The 22,296-nt window shown below is 41.1% G+C and overlaps 14 non-coding genes across 14 annotated transcripts; all 14 read right to left on the bottom strand.

The window, feature by feature from the left end:
- Window positions 1–416: 416 nt before the first annotated feature.
- trnae-uuc lies at window positions 417–488 on the bottom strand. The gene has a single exon. It is a non-coding gene; the product is annotated as a tRNA-Glu (tRNA).
- Window positions 489–2,072: 1,584 nt separating this feature from the next.
- trnae-uuc lies at window positions 2,073–2,144 on the bottom strand. The gene has a single exon. It is a non-coding gene; the product is annotated as a tRNA-Glu (tRNA).
- A 756-nt stretch (window positions 2,145–2,900) lies between these two features.
- On the bottom strand, window positions 2,901–2,972 carry trnae-uuc. Its single transcript has one exon. It is a non-coding gene; the product is annotated as a tRNA-Glu (tRNA).
- A 758-nt stretch (window positions 2,973–3,730) lies between these two features.
- On the bottom strand, window positions 3,731–3,802 carry trnae-uuc. The gene has a single exon. It is a non-coding gene; the product is annotated as a tRNA-Glu (tRNA).
- A 756-nt stretch (window positions 3,803–4,558) lies between these two features.
- Window positions 4,559–4,629, bottom strand: trnae-uuc. The gene has a single exon. It is a non-coding gene; the product is annotated as a tRNA-Glu (tRNA).
- Window positions 4,630–5,385: 756 nt separating this feature from the next.
- Window positions 5,386–5,457, bottom strand: trnae-uuc. Its single transcript has one exon. It is a non-coding gene; the product is annotated as a tRNA-Glu (tRNA).
- Window positions 5,458–6,214: 757 nt separating this feature from the next.
- On the bottom strand, window positions 6,215–6,286 carry trnae-uuc. Its single transcript has one exon. It is a non-coding gene; the product is annotated as a tRNA-Glu (tRNA).
- Window positions 6,287–7,042: 756 nt separating this feature from the next.
- trnae-uuc lies at window positions 7,043–7,114 on the bottom strand. The gene has a single exon. It is a non-coding gene; the product is annotated as a tRNA-Glu (tRNA).
- A 1,582-nt stretch (window positions 7,115–8,696) lies between these two features.
- trnae-uuc lies at window positions 8,697–8,768 on the bottom strand. Its single transcript has one exon. It is a non-coding gene; the product is annotated as a tRNA-Glu (tRNA).
- Window positions 8,769–9,524: 756 nt separating this feature from the next.
- trnae-uuc lies at window positions 9,525–9,596 on the bottom strand. Its single transcript has one exon. It is a non-coding gene; the product is annotated as a tRNA-Glu (tRNA).
- A 757-nt stretch (window positions 9,597–10,353) lies between these two features.
- trnae-uuc lies at window positions 10,354–10,425 on the bottom strand. Its single transcript has one exon. It is a non-coding gene; the product is annotated as a tRNA-Glu (tRNA).
- A 755-nt stretch (window positions 10,426–11,180) lies between these two features.
- Window positions 11,181–11,252, bottom strand: trnae-uuc. Its single transcript has one exon. It is a non-coding gene; the product is annotated as a tRNA-Glu (tRNA).
- A 755-nt stretch (window positions 11,253–12,007) lies between these two features.
- Window positions 12,008–12,079, bottom strand: trnae-uuc. Its single transcript has one exon. It is a non-coding gene; the product is annotated as a tRNA-Glu (tRNA).
- Window positions 12,080–12,835: 756 nt separating this feature from the next.
- On the bottom strand, window positions 12,836–12,907 carry trnae-uuc. Its single transcript has one exon. It is a non-coding gene; the product is annotated as a tRNA-Glu (tRNA).
- Between the last annotated feature and the right edge of the window lie 9,389 nt (window positions 12,908–22,296).

Genomic DNA, 22,296 nt, shown 5'->3' with positions numbered 1-22,296 from the left:
GTAATATTTTTCAGAGCAAGATTTTGGTTAACTAAATACAGTGACGAGCCAGCAGCCTAACATAGAAACTTGTGTACCGTAGGCAGACGCTTTATGCATTGTGCCGCTGGCCCTGCTGGAGAATGAGTGACGCACCATATTTTAATTGTCAAATTGACAGAGCAAGCGATGCAAACTTGGTGTTTTCAATGTTTAAAAAGGCTTTTCAAGTTTGTCATTTAAACTTGAAAAAAGCACACTTGATTTGGCCTAACTAATATTTTATCAACCCCAATCAAAAAAAGTTTGTTTGATTTATAATCTACATAATAAGTCACATTTCCAGTTGCTGAGGGATTCTTGTTCTGTGAAAGTGGCTCAAATTCAGATGTGGGATCTGAAGTTAAACAACTACCTGCCAAATGACAAGATATAAGTTCCCATACCGGGAGTTGAACCCGGGCCACCTGGGTGAAAACCAGGAATCCTAACCGCTAGACCATATGGGAAGATGCTACGGTACAATAAACTTTACAGGCACATTGATAAAGGTCAATAAAACACTGGTTTGCATTATGTCTGTTGTTGAAATTAATTGCTCCATCGTTGCCTGCACCGAAAATTGACGTCCCTGCCTTTGAAGCAATGTGGAAATTAAAAGTTCTATAATTATTTTCAGAACTTCTGGCTTTGTCTCTCACCTGTGGCACTTCTGCTCGTTCTTTTCTCAGTAAGGTTGCGGAAAAGTCCCATATAAAAACAGTCTAGAATGTGTTTTTCACATGACGTTTTAGCCTAGACGGTGAACTAATTAATCTGTGCGAACCAGCCAGTGACACTGAAATGTATGTAATATTTTTCAGAGCAAGATTTTGGTTAACTAAATACAGTGTCAAGCCAGCAGTCTAACATAGAAACTTGTGTACCGTAGTCAGACGCTTTATCCATTATGCCGCTTGCCTTGATTGAGAATGAGTGACGCACCATATTTTAATTGTCAAATTGACAGAGCAAGCGATGCAAACTTGGTGTTTTCAATGTTTAAAAAGGCTTCTCAAGTTTGTCATTTAAACTTGAAAAAAGCACACTTGATTTGGCCTAACTGATATTTTATCAACCCCAATCAAAAAAAGTTTGTTTGAATTATAATCTACATAATAAGTCACATTTCCAGTTGCTGAGGGATTCTTGTTCTGTGAAAGTGGCTCAAATTCAGATGTGCGATCTGAAGTTAAACAACTACCTGCCAAATGACAAGATATGAGTTCCCATACCGGGAGTTGAACCCGGGCCAACTGGGTGAAAACCAGGAATCATAACCGCTGGACCACATGGGAAGATGCTACGGTACAAAAAACTTTACAGGCACATTGATAAAGGTCAATAAAACGATGGTTTGCATTATGTCTGTTGTTGAAATTAAAAGCTCCATCATTGCCTGCACCGAAAATTGACGTCCCTGCCTTTGAAGCAATGTGGAAATTAAAAGTTCTATAATGATTTTCAGAACTTCTGGCTTTGTCTCTCACCTGTGGCACTTCTGCTCGCTCTTTTCTCAGTACGGTTGCGGAAAAGTCCCATATAAAAACAGTCTAGAATGTGTTTTTCACATGACGTTTTAGCCTAAATGGTGAACTAATTAATCAGTGCGAACCAGCCAGTGACACTGAAATGTAGGTAATATTTTTCAAAGCAAGATTTTGGTTAACTAAATACAGTGACGAGCCAGCAGCCTAACATAGAAACTTGTGTACCGTAGGCAGACGCTTTATGCATTGTGCCGCTGGCCCTGCTGGAGAATGAGTGACGCACCATATTTTAATTGTCAAATTGACAGAGCAAGCGATGCAAACTTGGTGTTTTCAATGTTTAAAAAGGCTTTTCAAGTTTGTCATTTAAACTTGAAAAAAGCACACTTGATTTGGCCTAACTAATATTTTATCAACCCCAATCAAAAAAAGTTTGTTTGATTTATAATCTACATAATAAGTCACATTTCCAGTTGCTGAGGGATTCTTGTTCTGTGAAAGTGGCTCAAATTCAGATGTGGGATCTGAAGTTAAACAACTACCTGCCAAATGACAAGATATAAGTTCCCATACCGGGAGTTGAACCCGGGCCACCTGGGTGAAAACCAGGAATCCTAACCGCTAGACCATATGGGAAGATGCTACGGTACAATAAACTTTACAGGCACATTGATAAAGGTCAATAAAACACTGGTTTGCATTATGTCTGTTGTTGAAATTAATTGCTCCATCGTTGCCTGCACCGAAAATTGACGTCCCTGCCTTTGAAGCAATGTGGAAATTAAAAGTTCTATAATTATTTTCAGAACTTCTGGCTTTGTCTCTCACCTGTGGCACTTCTGCTCGTTCTTTTCTCAGTAAGGTTGCGGAAAAGTCCCATATAAAAACAGTCTAGAATGTGTTTTTCACATGACGTTTTAGCCTAAACGGTGAACTAATTAATCAGTGCGAACCAGCCAGTGACACTGAAATGTATGTAATATTTTTCAGAGCAAGATTTTGGTTAACTAAATACAGTGTCAAGCCAGCAGTCTAACATAGAAACTTGTGTACCGTAGTCAGACGCTTTATCCATTATGCCGCTTGCCTTGATTGAGAATGAGTGACGCACCATATTTTAATTGTCAAATTGACAGAGCAAGCGATGCAAACTTGGTGTTTTCAATGTTTAAAAAGGCTTTTCAAGTTTGTCATTTAAACTTGAAAAAAGCACACTTGATTTGGCCTAACTAATATTTTATCAACCCCAATCAAAAAAAAGTTCGTTTGATTATAATCTACATAATAAGTCACATTTCCAGTTGCTGAGGGATTCTTGTTCTGTGAAAGTGGCTCAAATTCAGATGTGGGATCTGTAGTTTAACAAGTACCTGCCAAATGACAAGATATGAGTTCCCATACCGGGAGTTGAACCCGGGCCACCTGGGTGAAAACCAGGAATCCTAACCGCTAGACCATATGGGAAGATGCTACGGTACAAAACACTTTACAGACACATTGATAAAGGTCAATAAAACGCTGGTTTGCATTATGTCTGTTGTTGAAATTAAAAGCTCCATCGTTGCCTGCACCGAAAATTGACGTCCCTGCCTTTGAAGCAATGTGGAAATTAAAAGTTATATAATTATTTTCAGAACTTCTGGCTTTGTCTCTCACCTGTGGCACTTCTGCTCGCTCTTTTCTCAGTAAGGTTGCGGAAAAGTCCCATATAAAAAGAGTCTAGAATGTGTTTTTCACATGACGTTTTAGCCTAAATGGTGAACTAATTAATCAGTGCGAACCAGCCAGTGACACTGAAATGTAGGTAATATTTTTCAAAGCAAGATTTTGGTTAACTAAATACAGTGACGAGCCAGCAATCTAACATAGAAACTTGTGTACCGTAGGCAGACGCTTTATGCATTATGCCGCTGGCCCTGCTGGAGAATGAGTGACGCACCATATTTTAATTGTCAAATTGACAGAGCAAGCAATGCAAACTTGAAGTGTATTCAATGTTTAAAAAGGCTTATCAAGTTTGTCATTCAAACTTGAAAAAAGCACACTTGATATTGCCTAACTAATATTTTATCAACCCCAATCAAAAAAAGTTTGTTTGATTTATAATCTACATAATAAATCACATTTCCAGTTGCTGAGGGATTCTTGTTCTGTGAAAGTGGCTCAAATTCAGATGTGCGATCTGAAGTTAAACAACTACCTGCCAAATGACAAGATATGAGTTCCCATACCGGGAGTTGAACCCGGGCCACCTGGGTGAAAACCAGGAATCCTAACCGCTAGACCATATGGGAAGATGCTACAGTACAATAAACTTTACAGGCACATTGATAAAGGTCAATAAAACGCTGGTTTGCATTATGTCTGTTGTTGAAATTAATTGCTCCATCGTTGCCTGCACCGAAAATTTACGTCCCTGCCTTTGAAGCAATGTGGAAATTAAAAGTACTATAATTATTTTCAGAACTTCTGGCTTTGTCTCTCACCTGTGGCACTTCTGCTCGCTCTTTTCTCAGTACGGTTGCGGAAAAGTCCCATATAAAAACAGTCTAGAATGTGTTTTTCACATGACGTTTTAGCCTAAACGGTGAACTAATTAATCAGTGCGAACCAGCCAGTGACACTGAAATGTATGTAATATTTTTCAGAGCAAGATTTTGGTTAACTAAATACAGTGACGAGCCAGCAGCCTAACATAGAAACTTGTGTACCGTAGGCAGACGCTTTATGCATTGTGCCGCTGGCCCTGCTGGAGAATGAGTGACGCACCATATTTTAATTGTCAAATTGACAGAGCAAGCGATGCAAACTTGGTGTTTTCAATGTTTAAAAAGGCTTTTCAAGTTTGTCATTTAAACTTGAAAAAAGCACACTTGATTTGGCCTAACTAATATTTTATCAACCCCAATCAAAAAAAGTTTGTTTGATTTATAATCTACATAATAAGTCACATTTCCAGTTGCTGAGGGATTCTTGTTCTGTGAAAGTGGCTCAAATTCAGATGTGGGATCTGAAGTTAAACAACTACCTGCCAAATGACAAGATATGAGTTCCCATACCGGGAGTTGAACCCGGCCACCTGGGTGAAAACCAGGAATCCTAACCGCTAGACCATATGGGAAGATGCTACGGTACAATAAACTTTACAGGCACATTGATAAAGGTCAATAAAACACTGGTTTGCATTATGTCTGTTGTTGAAATTAATTGCTCCATCGTTGCCTGCACCGAAAATTGACGTCCCTGCCTTTGAAGCAATGTGGAAATTAAAAGTTCTATAATTATTTTCAGAACTTCTGGCTTTGTCTCTCACCTGTGGCACTTCTGCTCGTTCTTTTCTCAGTAAGGTTGCGGAAAAGTCCCATATAAAAACAGTCTAGAATGTGTTTTTCACATGACGTTTTAGCCTAAACGGTGAACTAATTAATCAGTGCGAACCAGCCAGTGACACTGAAATGTATGTAATATTTTTCAGAGCAAGATTTTGGTTAACTAAATACAGTGTCAAGCCAGCAGTCTAACATAGAAACTTGTGTACCGTAGTCAGACGCTTTATCCATTATGCCGCTTGCCTTGATTGAGAATGAGTGACGCACCATATTTTAATTGTCAAATTGACAGAGCAAGCGATGCAAACTTGGTGTTTTCAATGTTTAAAAAGGCTTTTCAAGTTTGTCATTTAAACTTGAAAAAAGCACACTTGATTTGGCCTAACTAATATTTTATCAACCCCAATCAAAAAAAGTTTGTTTGAATTATAATCTACATAATAAGTCACATTTCCAGTTGCTGAGGGATTCTTGTTCTGTGAAAGTGGCTCAAATTCAGATGTGGGATCTGTAGTTAAACAAGTACCTGCCAAATGACAAGATATGAGTTCCCATACCGGGAGTTGAACCCGGGCCACCTGGGTGAAAACCAGGAATCCTAACCGCTAGACCATATGGGAAGATGCTACTGTACAAAAACTTTACAGACACATTGATAAAGGTCAATAAAACGCTGGTTTGCATTATGTCTGTTGTTGAAATTAAAAGCTCCATCGTTGCCTGCACCGAAAATTTACGTCCCTGCCTTTGAAGCAATGTGGAAATTAAAAGTTATATAATTATTTTCAGAACTTCTGGCTTTGTCTCTCACCTGTGGCACTTCTGCTCGCTCTTTTCTCAGTAAGGTTGCGGAAAAGTCCCATATAAAAACAGTCTAGAATGTGTTTTTCACATGACGTTTTAGCCTAAATGGTGAACTAATTAATCAGTGCGAACCAGCCAGTGACACTGAAATGTAGGTAATATTTTTCAAAGCAAGATTTTGGTTAACTAAATACAGTGACGAGCCAGCAATCTAACATAGAAACTTGTGTACCGTAGGCAGACGCTTTATGCATTATGCCGCTGGCCCTGCTGGAGAATGAGTGACGCACCATATTTTAATTGTCAAATTGACAGAGCAAGCAATGCAAACTTGAAGTGTATTTCAATGTTTAAAAAGGCTTTCAAGTTTGTCATTCAAACTTGAAAAAAGCACACTTGATATTGCCTAACTAATATTTTATCAACCCCAATCAAAAAAAGTTTGTTTGATTTATAATCTACATAATAAATCACATTTCCAGTTGCTGAGGGATTCTTGTTCTGTGAAAGTGGCTCAAATTCAGATGTGCGATCTGAAGTTAAACAACTACCTGCCAAATGACAAGATATGAGTTCCCATACCGGGAGTTGAACCCGGGCCACCTGGGTGAAAACCAGGAATCCTAACCGCTAGACCATATGGGAAGATGCTACAGTACAATAAACTTTACAGGCACATTGATAAAGGTCAATAAAACGCTGGTTTGCATTATGTCTGTTGTTGAAATTAATTGCTCCATCGTTGCCTGCACCGAAAATTTACGTCCCCTGCCTTTGAAGCAATGTGGAAATTAAAAGTACTATAATTATTTTCAGAACTTCTGGCTTTGTCTCTCACCTGTGGCACTTCTGCTCGCTCTTTTCTCAGTACGGTTGCGGAAAAGTCCCATATAAAAACAGTCTAGAATGTGTTTTTCACATGACGTTTTAGCCTAAACGGTGAACTAATTAATCAGTGCGAACCAGCCAGTGACACTGAAATGTATGTAATATTTTTCAGAGCAAGATTTTGGTTAACTAAATACAGTGACGAGCCAGCAGCCTAACATAGAAACTTGTGTACCGTAGGCAGACGCTTTATGCATTGTGCCGCTGGCCCTGCTGGAGAATGAGTGACGCACCATATTTTAATTGTCAAATTGACAGAGCAAGCGATGCAAACTTGGTGTTTTCAATGTTTAAAAAGGCTTTTCAAGTTTGTCATTTAAACTTGAAAAAAGCACACTTGATTTGGCCTAACTAATATTTTATCAACCCCAATCAAAAAAGTTTGTTTGATTTATAATCTACATAATAAGTCACATTTCCAGTTGCTGAGGGATTCTTGTTCTGTGAAAGTGGCTCAAATTCAGATGTGGGATCTGAAGTTAAACAACTACCTGCCAAATGACAAGATATAAGTTCCCATACCGGGAGTTGAACCCGGGCCACCTGGGTGAAAACCAGGAATCCTAACCGCTAGACCATATGGGAAGATGCTACGGTACAATAAACTTTACAGGCACATTGATAAAGGTCAATAAAACACTGGTTTGCATTATGTCTGTTGTTGAAATTAATTGCTCCATCGTTGCCTGCACCGAAAATTGACGTCCCTGCCTTTGAAGCAATGTGGAAATTAAAAGTTCTATAATTATTTTCAGAACTTCTGGCTTTGTCTCTCACCTGTGGCACTTCTGCTCGTTCTTTTCTCAGTAAGGTTGCGGAAAAGTCCCATATAAAAACAGTCTAGAATGTGTTTTTCACATGACGTTTTAGCCTAGACGGTGAACTAATTAATCTGTGCGAACCAGCCAGTGACACTGAAATGTATGTAATATTTTTCAGAGCAAGATTTTGGTTAACTAAATACAGTGTCAAGCCAGCAGTCTAACATAGAAACTTGTGTACCGTAGTCAGACGCTTTATCCATTATGCCGCTTGCCTTGATTGAGAATGAGTGACGCACCATATTTTAATTGTCAAATTGACAGAGCAAGCGATGCAAACTTGGTGTTTTCAATGTTTAAAAAGGCTTTTCAAGTTTGTCATTTAAACTTGAAAAAAGCACACTTGATTTGGCCTAACTAATATTTTATCAACCCCAATCAAAAAAAGTTTGTTTGAATTATAATCTACATAATAAGTCACATTTCCAGTTGCTGAGGGATTCTTGTTCTGTGAAAGTGGCTCAAATTCAGATGTGCGATCTGAAGTTAAACAACTACCTGCCAAATGACAAGATATGAGTTCCCATACCGGAGTTGAACCCGGGCCACCTGGGTGAAAACCAGGAATCCTAACCGCTAGACCATATGGGAAGATGCTACAGTACAATAAACTTTACAGGCACATTGATAAAGGTCAATAAAACGCTGGTTTGCATTATGTCTGTTGTTGAAATTAAAGCTCCATCGTTGCCTGCACCGAAAATTGACGTCCTGCCTTTGAAGCAATGTGGAAATTAAAAGTACTATAATTATTTTCAGAACTTCTGGCTTTGTCTCTCACCTGTGGCACTTCTGCTCGCTCTTTTCTCAGTACGGTTGGGGGAAAAGTCCCATATAAAAACAGTCTAGAATGTGTTTTTCACATGACGTTTTAGCCTAAACGGTGAACTAATTAATCAGTGCGAACCAGCCAGTGACACTGAAATGTATGTAATATTTTTCAGAGCAAGATTTTGGTTAACTAAATACAGTGACGAGCCAGCAGCCTAACATAGAAACTTGTGTACCGTAGGCAGACGCTTTATGCATTGTGCCGCTGGCCCTGCTGGAGAATGAGTGACGCACCATATTTTAATTGTCAAATTGACAGAGCAAGCGATGCAAACTTGGTGTTTTCAATGTTTAAAAAGGCTTTTCAAGTTTGTCATTTAAACTTGAAAAAAGCACACTTGATTTGGCCTAACTAATATTTTATCAACCCCAATCAAAAAAAGTTTGTTTGATTTATAATCTACATAATAAGTCACATTTCCAGTTGCTGAGGGATTCTTGTTCTGTGAAAGTGGCTCAAATTCAGATGTGGGATCTGAAGTTAAACAACTACCTGCCAAATGACAAGATATAAGTTCCCATACCGGGAGTTGAACCCGGGCCACCTGGGTGAAAACCAGGAATCCTAACCGCTAGACCATATGGGAAGATGCTACGGTACAATAAACTTTACAGGCACATTGATAAAGGTCAATAAAACACTGGTTTGCATTATGTCTGTTGTTGAAATTAATTGCTCCATCGTTGCCTGCACCGAAAATTGACGTCCCTGCCTTTGAAGCAATGTGGAAATTAAAAGTTCTATAATTATTTTCAGAACTTCTGGCTTTGTCTCTCACCTGTGGCACTTCTGCTCGTTCTTTTCTCAGTAAGGTTGCGGAAAAGTCCCATATAAAAACAGTCTAGAATGTGTTTTTCACATGACGTTTTAGCCTAGACGGTGAACTAATTAATCTGTGCGAACCAGCCAGTGACACTGAAATGTATGTAATATTTTTCAGAGCAAGATTTTGGTTAACTAAATACAGTGTCAAGCCAGCAGTCTAACATAGAAACTTGTGTACCGTAGTCAGACGCTTTATCCATTATGCCGCTTGCCTTGATTGAGAATGAGTGACGCACCATATTTTAATTGTCAAATTGACAGAGCAAGCGATGCAAACTTGGTGTTTTCAATGTTTAAAACGGCTTCTCAAGTTTGTCATTTAAACTTGAAAAAAGCACACTTGATTTGGCCTAACTAATATTTTATCAACCCCAATCAAAAAAAGTTCATTTGAATTATAATCTACATAATAAGTCACATTTCCAGTTGCTGAGGGATTCTTGTTCTGTGAAAGTGGCTCAAATTCAGATGTGGGATCTGTAGTTTAACAAGTACCTGCCAAATGACAAGATATGAGTTCCCATACCGGGAGTTGAACCCGGGCCACCTGGGTGAAAACCAGGAATCCTAACCGCTAGACCATATGGGAAGATGCTACGGTACAAAAAACTTTACAGACACATTGATAAAGGTCAATAAAACGCTGGTTTGCATTATGTCTGTTGTTGAAATTAAAAGCTCCATCGTTGCCTGCACCGAAAATTGACGTCCCTGCCTTTGAAGCAATGTGGAAATTAAAAGTTCTATAATTATTTTCAGAACTTCTGGCTTTGTCTCTCACCTGTGGCACTTCTGCTCGCTCTTTTCTCAGTAAGGTTGCGGAAAAGTCCCATATAAAAAGAGTCTAGAATGTGTTTTTCACATGACGTTTTAGCCTAAATGGTGAACTAATTAATCAGTGCGAACCAGCCAGTGACACTGAAATGTAGGTAATATTTTTCAAAGCAAGATTTTGGTTAACTAAATACAGTGACGAGCCAGCAGCCTAACATAGAAACTTGTGTACCGTAGGCAGACGCTTTATGCATTGTGCCGCTGGCCCTGCTGGAGAATGAGTGACGCACCATATTTTAATTGTCAAATTGACAGAGCAAGCGATGCAAACTTGAAGTGTATTCAATGTTTAAAAGGCTTATCAAGTTTGTCATTCAAACTTGAAAAAAGCACACTTGATATTGCCTAACTAATATTTTATCAACCCCAATCAAAAAAAGTTTGTTTGATTTATAATCTACATAATAAATCACATTTCCAGTTGCTGAGGGATTCTTGTTCTGTGAAAGTGGCTCAAATTCAGATGTGCGATCTGAAGTTAAACAACTACCTGCCAAATGACAAGATATGAGTTCCCATACCGGGAGTTGAACCCGGGCCACCTGGGTGAAAACCAGGAATCCTAACCGCTAGACCATATGGGAAGATGCTACAGTACAATAAACTTTACAGGCACATTGATAAAGGTCAATAAAACGCTGGTTTGCATTATGTCTGTTGTTGAAATTAATTGCTCCATCGTTGCCTGCACCGAAAATTTACGTCCCTGCCTTTGAAGCAATGTGGAAATTAAAAGTACTATAATTATTTTCAGAACTTCTGGCTTTGTCTCTCACCTGTGGCACTTCTGCTCGCTCTTTTCTCAGTACGGTTGCGGAAAAGTCCCATATAAAAACAGTCTAGAATGTGTTTTTCACATGACGTTTTAGCCTAAACGGTGAACTAATTAATCAGTGCGAACCAGCCAGTGACACTGAAATGTATGTAATATTTTTCAGAGCAAGATTTTGGTTAACTAAATACAGTGACGAGCCAGCAGCCTAACATAGAAACTTGTGTACCGTAGGCAGACGCTTTATGCATTGTGCCGCTGGCCCTGCTGGAGAATGAGTGACGCACCATATTTTAATTGTCAAATTGACAGAGCAAGCGATGCAAACTTGGTGTTTTCCATGTTTAAAAGGCTTTTCAAGTTTGTCATTTAAACTTGAAAAAAGCACACTTGATTTGGCCTAACTAATATTTTATCAACCCCAATCAAAAAAAGTTTGTTTGATTTATAATCTACATAATAAGTCACATTTCCAGTTGCTGAGGGATTCTTGTTCTGTGAAAGTGGCTCAAATTCAGATGTGGGATCTGAAGTTAAACAACTACCTGCCAAATGACAAGATATAAGTTCCCATACCGGGAGTTGAACCCGGGCCACCTGGGTGAAAACCAGGAATCCTAACCGCTAGACCATATGGGAAGATGCTACGGTACAATAAACTTTACAGGCACATTGATAAAGGTCAATAAAACACTGGTTTGCATTATGTCTGTTGTTGAAATTAATTGCTCCATCGTTGCCTGCACCGAAAATTGACGTCCCTGCCTTTGAAGCAATGTGGAAATTAAAAGTTCTATAATTATTTTCAGAACTTCTGGCTTTGTCTCTCACCTGTGGCACTTCTGCTCGTTCTTTTCTCAGTAAGGTTGCGGAAAAGTCCCATATAAAAACAGTCTAGAATGTGTTTTTCACATGACGTTTTAGCCTAGACGGTGAACTAATTAATCTGTGCGAACCAGCCAGTGACACTGAAATGTATGTAATATTTTTCAGAGCAAGATTTTGGTTAACTAAATACAGTGTCAAGCCAGCAGTCTAACATAGAAACTTGTGTACCGTAGTCAGACACTTTATCCATTATGCCGCTTGCCTTGATTGAGAATGAGTGACGCACCATATTTTAATTGTCAAATTGACAGAGCAAGCGATGCAAACTTGGTGTTTTCAATGTTTAAAAAGGCTTTTCAAGTTTGTCATTTAAACTTGAAAAAGCACACTTGATTTGGCCTAACTAATATTTTATCAACCCCAATCAAAAAAAGTTTGTTTGATTTATAATCTACATAATAAGTCACATTTCCAGTTGCTGAGGGATTCTTGTTCTGTGAAAGTGGCTCAAATTCAGATGTGCGATCTGAAGTTAAACAACTACCTGCCAAATGACAAGATATGAGTTCCCATACCGGGAGTTGAACCCGGGCCACCTGGGTGAAAACCAGGAATCCTAACCGCTAGACCATATGGGAAGATGCTACGGTACAATAAACTTTACAGGCACATTGATAAAGGTCAATAAAACGCTGGTTTGCATTATGTCTGTTGTTGAAATTAATTGCTCCATCGTTGCCTGCACCGAAAATTGACGTCCCTGCCTTTGAAGCAATGTGGAAATTAAAAGTACTATAATTATTTTCAGAACTTCTGGCTTTGTCTCTCACCTGTGGCACTTCTGCTCGCTCTTTTCTCAGTACGGTTGCGGAAAAGTCCCATATAAAAACAGTCTAGAATGTGTTTTTCACATGACGTTTTAGCCTAAACGGTGAACTAATTAATCAGTGCGAACCAGCCAGTGACACTGAAATGTATGTAATATTTTTCAGAGCAAGATTTTGGTTAACTAAATACAGTGACAAGCCAGCAGCCTAACATAGAAACTTGTGTACCGTAGGCAGACGCTTTATGCATTGTGCCGCTGGCCCTGCTGGAGAATGAGTGACGCACCATATTTTAATTGTCAAATTGACAGAGCAAGCGATGCAAACTTGGTGTTTTCAATGTTTAAAAAGGCTTTTCAAGTTTGTCATTTAAACTTGAAAAAAGCACACTTGATTTGGCCTAACTAATATTTTATCAACCCCAATCAAAAAAAATTTGTTTGATTTATAATCTACATAATAAGTCACATTTCCAGTTGCTGAGGGATTCTTGTTCTGTGAAAGTGGCTCAAATTCAGATGTGGGATCTGAAGTTAAACAACTACCTGCCAAATGACAAGATATAAGTTCCCATACCGGGAGTTGAACCCGGGCCACCTGGGTGAAAACCAGGAATCCTAACCGCTAGACCATATGGGAAGATGCTACGGTACAATAAACTTTACAGGCACATTGATAAAGGTCAATAAAACACTGGTTTGCATTATGTCTGTTGTTGAAATTAATTGCTCCATCGTTGCCTGCACCGAAAATTGACGTCCCTGCCTTTGAAGCAATGTGGAAATTAAAAGTTCTATAATTATTTTCAGAACTTCTGGCTTTGTCTCTCACCTGTGGCACTTCTGCTCGTTCTTTTCTCAGTAAGGTTGCGGAAAAGTCCCATATAAAAACAGTCTAGAATGTGTTTTTCACATGACGTTTTAGCCTAGACGGTGAACTAATTAATCTGTGCGAACCAGCCAGTGACAATGAAATGTATGTAATATTTTTCAGAGCAAGATTTTGGTTAACTAAATACAGTGTCAAGCCAGCAGTCTAACATAGAAACTTGTGTACCGTAGTCAGACGCTTTATCCATTATGCCGCTTGCCTTGATTGAGAATGAGTGACGCACCCTATTTTAATTGTCAAATTGACAGAGCAAGCGATGCAAACTTGGTGTTTTCAATGTTTAAAAAGGCTTTTCAAGTTTGTCATTTAAACTTGAAAAAAGCACACTTGATTTGGCCTAACTAATATTTTGTCAACCCCAATCAAAAAAATGTTTGTTTGAAATATAATCTACATAATAAGTCACATTTCCAGTTGCTGAGGGATTCTTGTTCTGTGAAGTGGCTCAAATTCAGATGTGGGATCTGTAGTTTAACAAGTACCTGCCAAATGAGAAGATATGCGTTCCCATACCGGGAGTTGAACCCGGGCCACCTGGAATCCAGAGTGTGTGTGTGTGTGTCCAATGTGTTTGTGTGTGTGTGTGTCCAATATGTGTGTGTGTGTCTCCTGTGTGTATGTCCAGTGTGTGTGTGTGTGTGTGTCCAGTGTGTGTGTGTGTGTCCAGTGTGTGTGTGTGTCCAGTGTGTGTGTGTCCAGTGTTTGTGTGTGTCCAGTGTGTGTGTCTCCTGTGTGTGTCCAGTGTGTGTGCGTGTGTGTGTGTGTGAGGGTGTTTGTGTGTGTGTGTGTGTGTGTGTCCAGTGTGTGTATGTGTGTGTGTGTGTGTTTGTGTCCAGTGTGTGTGTGTCCAGTGGGTGTCCAGTCTGTGTGTGTGTCCGGTGTGTGTGTCCAGTGTGTGTTGGTGTGTGTGTGTCCAGTGTGTGTCTGTGTGTGTGTCCAGTGTTTGTGTGTCCAGCATGTGTGTGTGTGTGTGTGTGTCCAGTGTGTCTCTGTATATGTGTCCAGTGTGTGTGTGTGTGTGCCCAGTGTGTGTGTGTGTGTGTGTGTGTGTGTACCCAGTGTGTGTGTCCAGTGTGTGTGTGTCCGGTGTGTGTATCCGGTGTGTGTGTGTCCAGTGTGTGTGTGTCCAGTGTGTGTGTGCCCAGTGTGTGTGTTTGTGTGTCCAGTGTGTGTCCAGTTTGTGTGTGTGTGTCAGTGTTACCATGGTTATTATTTACAGGGACACTGAGGAGTCAACATCACGAACCCCAAACCCTGGATAGAGGGACTCAGTGAATGTGGAGTGGAATTTGTACAGGTGGGTCAATGTGTCAGAGGAGACTCTGTAGAAGGACAGAGTGCCGGCTGGCCAGTCCAGATACACTCCTACTCTGTGGGAGCTGGAGGAGGGGACGTCTATGGTAGTGTAATTATTATTGTGACAGGCTCTGTAACTGTTGTCAGAGCAGAACAGACTCCAGGACTCCTTTATATGTCACTCCTATATCAACCCCTCCCCCACTCCACTCTACCTCCCAGTAACAGCGCCCGGTCAGACACTCTCTACACAGCACCTGTCTACAGACCTCAAATCTCTCTGGGTGATCAGGATACGGCTGCTTCTCTCTCCTATATGTCACCTTTCTGTTCTCCTCAGACAGAGAGAGGAGTCTGTTTACTGTGTTTAGGTCCAGTGTGAGATCACAGACATCTGATGGATGAAACCAGACACAATATTAGAAATCATCATCATTCACATTAGAATGTTAACTCACTTTTCACTAATTCATTTAATGTAGATGTTTCTATGAATCAAAAGGAGAAGTTAAGGTAACTTGAGATTTGTTCAATGATCATATGTTATACTGTATGGTAATATAAAACACACTTATTCCCATTAATTACACACACACACACACACACACACACACAAACACACACCTGTATGCATGAACACAAACACACATTTCTAAAGTAACACGAACATGCCACACACACACAGACACACACATTGTCAAAGCAACTATTTCTAAACTTTGGTGTCCCTGATTTCTGCTTCTGTAGAACTACAGCTGATATTTAATATGACCAAGTAAGTAATGATGGTGGTCTTTGACTTTGACTTCACTTGAATTAAGACTTATTCTTAGTCATATTCTTCACAGCAGCCAACACTCACATTTTCTAAGTCCAGGTTTCATTGTGTACTCTCCACCATGATCCACACTGTAGCGGTAAGCAGAAGAACATACAGTCATTGAGGGATACACCTGAACTCACACACACACACACACACATTTACATTTTAGTCATTTAGCAGACACTCTTATCCAGAGCGACTTACAGGAGCAATTAGGGTTAAGTGCCTTGCTCAAGGGCACATTTACGTCATTTAGCAGACGCTCTTATCCAGAGCGACTCACAAATTGGTGCATTCACCCTATAGCCAGTGGGATAACCACTTTACACATTTTTTTTTGGGGGGTAGAAGGATTACTTTATCCTATCCCAGGTATTCCTTAAAGAGGTGGGGTTTCAAATGTCTCCGCACACACGCACGCACACACACACACACACACACACACACACACACACACACACACACACACACACACACACACACACACACACACACACACACACACAGTCAGCATATAACTTTGTGTGTGTCCAGTCTTTGTGTGTGTCCAGTGTGTGTGTGTGTCCATTGTGTGTGTCCAGAGTGTGTCTAGTGTGTGTGTCCAATGTGTGTGTGTGTGTGTGTGTGTCCAGCGTGTGTGTGTCCAGTGTACGTGTCTGTCTGTGTGTGTCTAGTGTGTGTGTGTGTGTGTTTGTCCAGTGTGTGTGTGTCCAGTGTGTGTGTGTGTGTCCAGTGTGTGTGTGTCCAGCGTACGTGTCTCTGTGTGTGTGTGTCTAGTGTGTGTGTGTCCAGTGTGTGTGTGTGTGTTTGTCCAGTGTGTGTGTCCAGTATGTGTGTGTGTGTGTCCAGTGTGTGTGTCCAGTTTGTGTGTGTGTGTGTCCAGTTTGTGTGTGTGTGTGTGTCCAGTGTGTGTCCAGTGTGTGTCCAGCGTGTGTGTGTGTGTGTCAAGTATATGTGTGTGTGTGTGTCCACTGTGTGTCCATTGTGTGTGTGTCAAGTGTGTTTGTGTGTGTCCAGTGTGTGTCCAGTTTGTGTGTGTGTGTGTCCAGTGTGTGTCCAGTGTGTGTGTGTCCAGCGTGTGTGTGTGTGTGTGTGTGTGTGTGTGTCAAGGATGTGTGTGTGTGTCAAGGATGTGTGTGTGTGTGTCCACTGTGTGTCCAGTGTGTGTGTGTGTCAAGTGTGTTTGTGTGTGTCCAGTGTGTGTGTCCAGTTTCTGTGTGTGTGTCCAGTGTGTGTGTGTGTGTCCAGTGTGTGTGTGTGTGTCCAGTGTGTGTGTGTGTGTGTCCATTGTGTGTGTCCAGTGTGTGTCTAGTGTGTGTGTGTGTGTCCAGCGTGTGTGTGTCCAGTGTGTGTGTCCAGTGTGTGTGTGTGTGTGTGTGTCCAGTGTGTATGTGTGTCCAGTGTGTGTATGTGTCAAGTGTGTGTGTGTGTGTGTCCAGTGTGTGTGTGTGTGTGTGTGTGTGTGTGTGTGTCCAGTGTGTTCAGTGTGTGTGTGTGTGTGTGTGTGTGTGTGTGTCCAGTGTGTGTCCAGTGTGTGTGCGTGTGTGTGTGTGTCCAGTGTGTGTGTGTGGGTCCAGTGTGTGTGTGTGTGTGTGGGTGTCCAGTGTGTGTGTGTGTGTGTGTGTGTGTGTGTGTGTGTGTGTCCAGTGTGTGTGTGTCCAATGTGTGTGTGTGTGTGTGTGTCCAGTGTGTGTGTGTGTGTGTGTGTCCAGTGTGTGTGTGTGTGTGTGTGTGTGTGTGTCCAGTGTGTGTCCAGTGTGTGTCCAGCGTGTGTGTGTGTAAAGTATATGTGTGTGTGTGTGTCCACTGTGTGTCCATTGTGTGTGTGTCAAGTGTGTTTGTGTGTGTCCAGTGTGTGTCCAGTTTGTGTGTGTGTGTGTCCAGTGTGTGTGTGTCCAGCGTGTGTGTGTGTGTGTGTGTGTGTGTGTCAAGGATGTGTGTGTGTGTCAAGGATGTGTGTGTGTGTGTCCACTGTGTGTCCAGTGTGTGTGTGTGTCAAGTGTGTTTGTGTGTGTCCAGTGTGTGTGTCCAGTTTCTGTGTGTGTGTCCAGTGTGTGTGTGTGTCCAGTGTGTGTGTGTGTGTCCAGTGTGTGTGTCCAGTGTGTGTCTAGTGTGTGTGTCCAATGTGTGTGTGTGTGTGTGTGTCCAGCGTGTGTGTGTCCAGTGTGTGTGTGTGTGTCCAGTGTGTGTGTCCAGTGTGTGTGTGTGTGTGTGTGTCCAGTGTGTATGTGTGTCCAGTGTGTGTATGTGTCAAGTGTGTGTGTGTGTGTGTCCAGTGTGTGTGTGTGTGTGTGTGTGTGTGTGTGTGTGTCCAGTGTGTTCAGTGTGTGTGTGTGTGTGTGTGTGTGTGTCCAGTGTGTGTCCAGTGTGTGTGCGTGTGTGTGTGTGTCCAGTGTGTGTGTGTGGGTCCAGTGTGTGTGTGTGTGTGTGGGTGTCCAGTGTGTGTGTGTGTGTGTGTGTGTCCAGTGTGTGTATGTGTGTCCAGTGTGTGTGTGTCCAGTGTGTGTGTGTGTGTGTGTGTCCAGTGTGTGTGTGTGTGTGTGTGTGTGTCCAGTGTGTGTGTGTGTGTGTGTGTGTGTGTGTGTGTGTGTGTGTGTGTGTGTGTGTGGGTCCAGTGTGTGTGTATGTGTGTCCAGTGTGTGTGTGTCAAGTGTGTGTGTGTGTGTGTGTGTGTGTGTGTGTGTCAAGTGTGTGTGTGTGTGTCCAGTGTGTTCAGTGTGTGTGTGTGTCCAGTGTGTGTCTTGTGTCCAGTGTGTGCCCTGTGTCCAGTGTGTGTGTGTCTAGTGTATGTATGTGTGTTCAGTGTGTGTGTGTGTGTATGTCCAGTGTGTGTGTGTGATACACGCGCACACACACACACACACACACACACACACACACACACACACACACTGGACCCACACACACACACACACACACACCAAAACACACCAACATACACACACACACACACACACACACACACACACACACTGGACACACACACTGGACACACACACTGGACACACACACATATACTGGACACACACACACACACACTCACACACACACACACGGTCAGCATATAACTTAGTCCAAGTGGTGGTAAGAATGTTTGTCTTAACTAGCCTGATAACTCCAACATGTCTGATATGAACATTGACATAAACCCTCTACATACTTGAGTTTCTCCAGTCTGCAGTGTGGATCCTCTAGTCCAGCAGAGAGCAGTCTGACTCCTGAGTCTCCTGGGTGATTGTAGCTCAGGTCCAGCTCTCTCAGGTGTGAGGGGTTTGACTTCAGAGCTGAGACCAGAGAAGCACAGCCTTCCTCTGTGACTAGACAGCCTGACAGCCTGTAAAGAGTCAAATCATATTAAAACCACACTGCTATTCTTTGGTGGTGAAAATAGTGGCAGTATATTTTTTCAACATTTTCAGATATATCAGCGTCCTGAAACCTGCCATATCTATTCATAAATGAATGTATAATTATTCGAAATTATCATAATATTGCTTGTAGATAGAAAAATGCATATTACAAATATTTGAGTAGACTGACCAGAGCAGTTTAAAAAGCAGTATCAGTCAAAAGACAGACAGTGAGGTATCCGATTTAGATTGTATTGAGTATACAGTCCACAACATATCTATTTTGACAGTGAAGCTAACATTTTAAATTTGGCTCTATGCTCATTTGGGATTTGAGACCAAATGTTTTATGTGAGGTGACAGTATATAATGTCACATTTTATTTGAGGGTATTTTAATACATATCTGTTTCACCATTTAGAAATGAAAGCACTTTATGTGTCTATTCCCCCCATTTGACGAAGTCAAACGTATTCTGACCAATTCACTTATAATATATTAAAGTAGTCAAAAGTTGAGTATTTGGTTGTAAACTCGTTGGTTGCATTTGCAGTTTGTTTTGGATGTGTTTTGGGTTATGTTTTGCCCGATAGTAACTGAATGGTGGATGATGACTGGAGTAATTTTCTGTCTAAGTGAGTAGATAACATGTTTCTAAACACTACTGAATGAATCCTGATGATGCCATGATTAAGAAAAATCATGAATGAATCATGAATAATAATGAATGAGAAAGTTACAGAGGCTACAACAAAACATGCTAACCTCTCACCATCACCATCAAATAAACGGTGACATTCTGTGCTGTCGCCTAATATGAAACATTATATCTCAAATCCAAATTGCTGGAGCATAGCGCCAAATTTAAAACTGTAAGCATCACTGTCCAAACACATATGGTGTGGACTATGTGTGCCAGGTAAACACATGTGGATCTGGTGAACAGTTATCACTTATTGACCAACTACAGGAATACTGACCTCAGAGTCTCCAGTTTACAGTGGGGATTCCCCAGTCCGGCAGAGAGCAGCTTCACTCCTGAATCCTTCAGGTCATTGTTACTCAGATCCAGCTCTCTCAGGTGTGAGGGGTTTTGACTTCAGAGCTGAGACCAGAGAAGCACAGCCCTTCTCTGTGACTCCACAGCCTGACAAAGAGATCATCATGATTTCACAAACTGTTAATTTAACACCAGTAGTATAGAAGGACAATGGCAGATGCATTTGGTTTATTCTCTAAAACAACATATAGATTCATCTTCCGTCTCCTAGAATGGTATGGTCATATTGTTATACTAATGTGAACATCAATGCATTGATTCAATATGTTTTTCAATAATATATATATTTCTCTAAACTGAATATTTCTTCCTGATGATTAGTACTTAAATGTCATTTTATGTACTCACAGAGCAGCTCTGGAGGCTTTGACCACTGGCAGCAGCCTCAGAAGACCTTCCTCTGATCTGGAGTATTTCTTCAGGTCAAACACATCCAGCTCCTTTTCTGAAGTCAACACAAAGACCAGAGCTGACCACTGTGCAGGTGACAGTTTGGCTCTAGAGAGAATTCCTGATCTCAGGTAGCTTTGGATCTCCTCCACTAGAGAATGGTCATTCAGTTCATTCAGACAGTGGAACAGATTGATGCACCTCTCTGGAGAGGGATTCTTCCTGATCTTCTCCTTGATGTACTTGACTGTTTCTTCATGGCTCTGTGAGCTGCTTCTTGTCTTTGTCAGTAGACCTCGTAAGTGCTTCTGATTGGACTCCAGTGAGAGGCCCAGAAGGAAGCGGAGGAACAGGTCCAGGTTTCCTGTCTCACTTTGTAAGGCTTTATCCACAGCACTCTTGTAGAAAGTAACTTCAGTAACTTACGGTTTGGTCATTAGATTCTCATTGTTGTTGATGAATGAGAGGAACACATATACAGCAGCCAGAAACTCCTGAATGCTCAGATGCACGAAGCAGTACACCTTGTCCTGGCATAGCACACATTCCTCTTTAAAGAGCTGTGTGCACAATCCTGAGTACACTGATGCTTCATTGACATCAATGCCAGCCTCTTTCAGGTCTTCTTCATAGAAAATAAGATTGCCATTCACAAGCTGTTGAAAAGCCAGTTTTCCCAGTGACAGAAGGCTCTCTTTATTCCAGTGTGGAACTGTCTCTTCTTTCCCAAGATACTTTTCATTCTTCTGTTTGGTATGAAACACCACAAGGTGTGTGTACATCTCAGTCAGAGTCTTGGGCATCTCTTCTCTCTTATGTTTCAGCATGTGTTCAAGGACTGTTGTAGAAATCCAACAGAAGACTGGAATGTGGCACATGATGTGGAGGCTCCTTGATGTCTTTATGTGTGAGATGATTCTGCTGGCCAGGTCCTCATCACTGAATCTCTTCCTGAAATACTCCCCCTTCTGTGGGTCATTGAACCCTCGTACCTCTGTCACCTGGTCAACACACCCTGAAGGGATCTTATTGGCTGCTGCAGGTCGGGTAGTTATCCAGAGGAGAGCAGAGGGAAGCAGATTTCCCTTGATGAGATTTGTCAGCAGAACATCCACTGAGGTTGACTCTGTGACGTCACAGCATATCTTGTTCTTCGTGAAGTCTAGGGGCAGTCGGCACTCATCCAGACCATCAAAGATGAACAGAACTTTGTACTTGTCATAGTTGGAGATTCTTAATTCTTTGGTTTCCATTGAGAAGTGATTGAGAAGTTCAATCAAAGTGTGTTTTCCACCTTTCATCAAATTCAGCTCCCGAAAAGGGAATGAAAATACAAATTGGACATCCTGATTGGCTTTTCCTTCAGCCCAGTCCAGAATGAACTTCTGCACAGAGACTGTTTTTCCAATGCCAGCGACTCCCTTTGTAAGCACAGTTCTGATAAGTTTGTCTTGTCCAGTTAAGGGTTTGAAGATGTCATTACATTTGATTGCAGTCTCTGGTCTTGCTTGTTTCCTGGTTGTTGTCTCAATCTGTCTCAGCTCATGTTAATTATTGACCTCTCTTGTTCCACCCTCTGTGATGTAGAGATCTGTGTAGATCTTATTGAGAAGTGTTGGGTTTCCTTGTTTAGCGATCCCCTCAAATACACATTGAAACTTATTCTTTAGATTAGATTTGAGTTCACTTTGGCAAATCACAGCAAGCTCATCTGAATCTAGAAATAACACAGAGGATATTAATATTACGTATGTTTTAATGCCTACAGTATTCTAGGACTGTTATAACATTTTAAATTATAATCATTTATTCTCTTAACTGACTGTATAAATGTGTAATTGTTTTCATTATGCATTACAGACTGGTGTGACTGATTATTATTCTCTCTCTCTCTCTCTCTCTCTCTCTCTCTCTCTCTCTCTCTCTCTCTCTCTCTCTCTCTCTCTCTCTCTCTCTCTCTCTCTCTCTCTCTCTCTCTCTCTCTCTCTCTCTCTCTCTCTCTCTCTCTCTCTCTCTCAATTAATCACCACAACACATCCCTGCTGCTACTTGATGAGGTCACTAGGTGTTGTATTAAGGCTGCTACAATATCATTTAGTTACACAGCTACTTTAGCTGTACTTTAGCTACAGCTTTTAAATGTTCTAAAACAGCATTCAACATGAGGCAGACAGCTCTTACTTTTCTCCAGTGTGTCAGCAAGCTCCTTCTGGTTCAT

This window comes from Coregonus clupeaformis, unplaced genomic scaffold (genome assembly GCF_020615455.1).
Source record: "Coregonus clupeaformis isolate EN_2021a unplaced genomic scaffold, ASM2061545v1 scaf1816, whole genome shotgun sequence".
In the NCBI taxonomy this organism is placed as follows: Eukaryota; Metazoa; Chordata; class Actinopteri; order Salmoniformes; family Salmonidae; genus Coregonus; species Coregonus clupeaformis.
Note: the sequence above shows the minus strand (reverse complement) of the source record. Positions and strands in the feature narration are given on the sequence as shown.